This window comes from Arachis hypogaea, chromosome 12, assembly GCF_003086295.3.
Source record: "Arachis hypogaea cultivar Tifrunner chromosome 12, arahy.Tifrunner.gnm2.J5K5, whole genome shotgun sequence".
In the NCBI taxonomy this organism is placed as follows: Eukaryota; Viridiplantae; Streptophyta; class Magnoliopsida; order Fabales; family Fabaceae; genus Arachis; species Arachis hypogaea.
The window spans coordinates 98,664,971-98,670,815 of NC_092047.1; the positions used below are offsets into that span (position 1 = coordinate 98,664,971).

Here is a 5,845-nt window from a genome sequence, read left to right on the forward strand (position 1 = left end):
ACCTTTCTTAGGTGTTTAAGCATAATAGAGAATGTGGATGGAAGACAAATAAATTAGCACCATGTCTAGATCCATGTGTGGTTTGTCTAGAAAAGAGGTTTATGGTTGCTGTAGAAGGTATTCTCCTTTTATATTGAATGACAAATAAAATATTATTCTGTAAACAAAATAGATTATAGTAAAGAAGAATGGTCTAAATTATTGTAAGTAGTCAGTTTTTTTCATAAGCCTATGTATGAAATTGTGGCGGTTCAAAATCGTCGCATTTTTTTTAAAAAACCTACATAGATTTGCAGCGATTTTAAAATTGCTACAATTTTTTTTAAATCCAGTGACCAAATAGCGGCGGTTTTGCAACCGCCGCAAAATCAATTATCTAACTTGTAGCGGTTGTGCCAACGGTTCATTGGAATCGCCGCAAAATCAAATCTCCACCCCCTAATAGGCGACGCTTGTGGAACTGCTGGAATTTTATTTCGTGATGGTTTAAAACCGCCGCAAATCCTTAAATAAATCGCCGCTATTCGGCATGTCTCTTGTAGTGCACTTTAATTATCATATAAATTCCATTTTTTTCTTTCCTCCACCGAAATCAAGAGGCAAAAGAAAAAGAAAGAAACGTGTTTATATGTATATATATAACCTAAGCTTGACATCTAATCATTTTATTTAATAACCAATGACATCTAAATCTCTCCATGTGTAGCATTTTCTCTTAAATTATGATTTAGTAGTACCTATCAGCCTTGCATGCTTGATTTTTGGGCAAGGCAAGAGAGAAAGAATTGAGAGAGAGAAAAGAGAAACCGTGAACTTCCTTAGGGCTTTCGAGTTCGATTTCTTGCAATCCACAACCCCAATCAAAAATTTAATTCAGTAAAAGTGTTCGTATCCTCCTCCTCTACACGTTGGCGTTACTTTTGTCCGGTAGAAGTTGACGGTGACGTATCTCCTCTTCCCCTTGAGTTCGGCCAATTTGAATTTTAGGAAGCACAGACGATTTCTGACGTTTTTCTCTTCAGCTGCTCGGTCAGAAAGCTTCTCCAAAGTTTTCGTTGTTTTGATTTCATACGGAGGTAGGGGGTTTCGTTTTAAAATTAACAGTTTTTAATTTAAGAATGCCAAAAAGCTTATTGAGTAATTACAAATAATTGATACATGTTTTGTATGTCTAATTGATGAGAAATGGTTGTGTTGTGATTGAGAATGTTGATAAATTTGGTGTTGCTTGTTAAATTGAAATATGAATTGAGTTTGAATTGAGATTGTGATTGATGCTGGAATTTATAGTTGTGGAAGTGAATGGTAATTGATTCTGGTGTTGGTATGATGGTGATTAAGTGTTGATGAAAGGTTGGTAAACTGTCGAGAAATTATAAAAGTGAGGGAGTCCGTAAGGGTGGTGAAGTCAAATTTTAAGGGGAGATTATGTCCGTATTCTTGTAAAAACAAATGAAAAAGTGATTTTGTTTTGAAAAACTAATTATATATATATATATATATATATATATATATATATATATATATATATATATATATATATATATATATATTAAAAAATGATCTTTGTATTGGAAATCCGATTTATAAACCTATTTTGAGAAAATGATCTTATGTTGAAAAAGATCTGGTTGCATATTTACTCATATTGAGAAAAAGGTTTTGTATTCAAAGTTTGAGTTATAAATTTATATTAAGAAGTGACTTAAGTTTTGAAACCGTTGGAAATAGTTTGAGAAAATATTGGTTTGACATATTAGTAATTATCGGTTTGATTCAATAGCAAAAGAACTGAAAGCACGACAAGAGAACCGCCTCTTAGCTGCGCCAAATTACCAGCGTTCTCAGAAAATGCCGCAGGTCAAGTGAGCTGCTGCGGTTCATGTTGCGTTCCCAGGCTCCGCTCCTAATGACCCCGAATTGGTGGCTGTTTTGGACCCGAACCGCATCTAATAACTTGGTGGGGGAGGGGTTGTTCCATTAAGATACCCCAACTAAAATAATTTGGTGCATTTTACCTTTCCCCTTTTGGCGCGAACCCTAGCAGAGCAAAGGCCATAATCGCTGGTCTCCTTCCCCCGCCGTCGTGTCTCATCCCTCCGCCAGTCCCAGCCGCCACGTCCGTGTCGTCGTTCTTCCCCTTGACTGGTCGTCTACATCCGCTGTGTAGCTCCCGCGCCCGAAGGTAAAGTGAAAAGGGAGTCTTCTCCTTCTTCTATGCACATCCGTGCCGTCCTCGGCGGACACTCCAACCATCCGTCCCGGTCTCATCGTCGGCAGCCCTCCCCCTTGCCCTTGCCCTATTGTGCGTTGCCGATTGTACACTCTCCCCTCTCTCTCGTATGTTCCTCTCCCTTGTCCCCATTTAATTTCAGTTACTGTTGATAAATTAATTTTCCATCAATTTAATCTCTGTGCCGTCTGAATTTATGGTTTGAACAAGATTGATCGAATTAATTGTGCCCAATATTTTATTCCCTAATTTAACATTCAGATTTAAGTTTTTCCCAATTTTCTGAACCCCTGGGTCTCTTGTATCTTCGCTTTACTCAATCTACATGAACCTTAGATTTCAATACATCCTTTTGTAACTGTAGATTGCTATAATGCCAAAGTTAAATTTCATAAAGTTTATTGTTACACATAGATTTCATTACATGCATGGTCTTGTAGCTGTTGAATGGTGATGTGTGAAAACTTCATGCTAGTGACTTACCCCTTGCACATACATTTATCCCGATGTTATAAGTAGTGTTAATTTATTTTGAAAATTTAATTGACGTTAACTACCTTAGTTTAGTATTTTTTTCTGTGGAGGTTGTAATTTCGATTGAAATAAAGTGATTTGAGATGTGCTCCTCCCCGCATTATGTCTCTGACTTCTAGATTTATTTTTATTGATTAAACCACAGATCAATATAAAAACTATCATATTGATAGCAGGGGTAAGTATGTGCAAATCACTAATTGTATATGCCATCTTGGCCCTCTCCTTCTACCTGAGAGTTTCTTAACATGTCAAATTGCAGGGCTAGGTATATCCCTAGTGAATGGGTGAATACACTTGACAAGGTAGAGATTAGAAATGAATGTATGAGAGGGGAACTATGGCATTGTCTGATACGAATAAATATACCTTTATATATATACTCATTGTAATATGATTACCTTTAGTATAGTGTACTTGGATGATGAACCCATTTCATATGATTAGTTTACTCAGAATAAAAAAGTGAATATGGTTGTAAAATTGGTCCACAAAGTGTAAAATGGAAATGGAAATAGCTGTTTAAAATGTTAATTAATCTTTCATAATAGCATGTGTTTGTTTTCCTTCCGTTTTATTTACTGAGTTCAATGGTCTTGAGAGAGTGATGATTTATAATATGCAACAACAAGGTATAAATAGGATCATGCAGATATATGTCAGTGTCAAATGAGTAATTAATTAGCATCTGTGTAAGTGTAATACATCGTTAATACTCACATTTAAAAAAAAAACAAAAAAATTGGTGCTTTGGAATGAAAGGTTAGACCAAATGACAGAATAAGGTAAAAACAAAACAAAGTTTTATGCTAATTTTTCAAAACTTATTCTTTTATGTGCTGTGTAATCGAAGAACACTCCATCATTATTATGTGTCTTCGAATTTCACCACCAATACATAAATATAGATATGCAGAAAGTACTAAGCCATCTAGCTTTCTACACTAGAAGACAATATTGACATTATTGTTCCAATTTTATTTCTTCAAAAGTTGTGTATCATTACTTTGATCTCAAAGTGTTTCATGATTTATTGAACAGTAGAAGCTAAGTGCGTGCGTGTGTCTTTTTTCTCAAATTAAAACACCATTATGATTTTAATTTTCTGCATTAAGATCAAGAAATTTTATATTGGTTTTAAAAAAAAGCATGCACTTGAATGTCCTGCTATTTAACTATTTTCATAATAATGCTCTATGATAGTTGAATGATAGATATTCACGATGGACATGAAATAAAATTGTCGTGGCAGTTCAAACTATGATTCCGAGAGGGAAAAAAATACAAATACAAATTCTTTATGTGCTATTTATTTTAACTATTAAAAACATACATACCACTTGTTTGCTTAAATATGTTACCTGAAACTATTTTTCTTTTACTAAGATCTTAGATCGATTCAATATTATAAATTGATTCATTAAGAATGTTATTTACATTCTCCTAGTTGTGGCCCACCGTGTGACATTCTTGGCAATTGGTATATTGTACCAGCCACATAATGATGGCTTTGAGTTTCTCCAAAAGGCATGCCTTCTAATTCGGCTCTTTCAAAACCTCAATGCTACTTGGGTCCCTCGCTTTAATTAGTGGTAAGAGTTATCCAATTGTTTTTAAGTTGACAGAATAGTTCACAAATCACAATGGTGGTGCAGTTCTTGTTGTAAAGCAAAGTACTCCTACTAAAGTTTTTTACTCTAGGCACAATTTTGTTTCTATTTGGTCCTCATTTTATTACAGGGCTACTTAATGGTTTTACTTTGGAAGAATACTTTATATATCGCTTGAAAATAATTGGTCACCCTTCTTTTATGGCCAAAATTTTTGCATATATAAATCTATATATTATTATAAGGTTCCTCTCTCCTATAACAAGTACAGACAAGAAGCTGTCGCACCAAATACTGCATGAGCTGAAGGTAAGAAATGGATTTAAGAATCAATTAAAGTACACTATATATTTAGAAGCCTGATGAGCGGATAATTGATATGCTTTTTGGCATTGTTTTTAGTATGTTTTTAGTAGAATCTAGTTACTTTTAGGGATGTTTTCATTAGTTTTTATGTTAAATTCACATTTCTGGACTTTACTATGAGTTTGTGTATTTTTCTGTGATTTCAGGTATTTTCTGGCTGAAATTGAGGGACTTGAGCAAAAATCAGATTCAGAGGTTGAAGAAGGACTGCTGATGCTGTTGGATTCTGACCTCCCTGCACTCAAAGTGGATTTTCTGGAGCTACAGAACTCAAAATGGCGCGCTTCCAATTGCGTTGGAAAGTAGACATCCAGGGCTTTCCAGCCATATATAATAGTCCATACTTTGCCCGAGTTTAGATGACGCAAAAGGGCGTTGAACACCAGTTCTACGCTGCAGTCTGGAGTTAAACGCCAGAAACACGTCACAAGCCAGAGTTGAATGCCAGAAACACGTTACAAACTGGCGTTCAACTCCAAGAATGACCTCTCCACGTGTAAACTTCAAGCTCAGCCCAAGCACACACCAAGTGGGCCCCGGAAGTGGATTTATGCATCAATTACTTACTTCTGTAAACCCTAGTAGCTAGTTTAGTATAAATAGGACTTTTTACTGTTGTATTAGACATCTTGGGACGTCTAGTTCTTAGATCATGGGGGCTGGCCATTCGGCCATGCCTGGACCTTCATCACTTATGTATTTTTTAATGGTAGAGTTTCTACACCCCATAGATTAAGGTGTGGAGCTCTGCTGTTCCTCATGAATTAATGCAAAGTACTACTATTTTTCTATTCAATTCAACTTATTCCGCTTCTAAGATATTCATTCGTACTTCAATATGAATGTGATGAACGTGACAATCATCATCATTCCCCCACGAACGCGTGCCTGTCAACCACTTCCGTTCCACCTTAGATTGAATGAGTATCTCTTGGATCTCTTAATCAGAATCTTCGTGGTATAAGCTAGATTGATGGCGGCATTCATGAGAGTCCGGAAAGTCTAAACCTTGTCTGTGGTATTCCGAGTAGAATTCAGGGATTGAATGACTGTGACGAACTTCAAACTCGCGAGTGCTGGGCGTAGTGACAGACGCAAAAGG

General features: G+C 35.9%; 1 long non-coding RNA gene across 1 annotated transcript; it reads left to right on the forward strand.

Annotated features, from left to right (window-relative positions):
• The first annotated feature begins 1,736 nt into the window (after positions 1-1,736).
• Positions 1,737-5,539, forward strand: LOC140177345 (uncharacterized). The gene is made up of 2 exons (XR_011869182.1): positions 1,737-4,686; positions 4,890-5,539. It is a non-coding gene; the product is annotated as an uncharacterized lncRNA (long non-coding RNA).
• Positions 5,540-5,845: the final 306 nt, after the last annotated feature.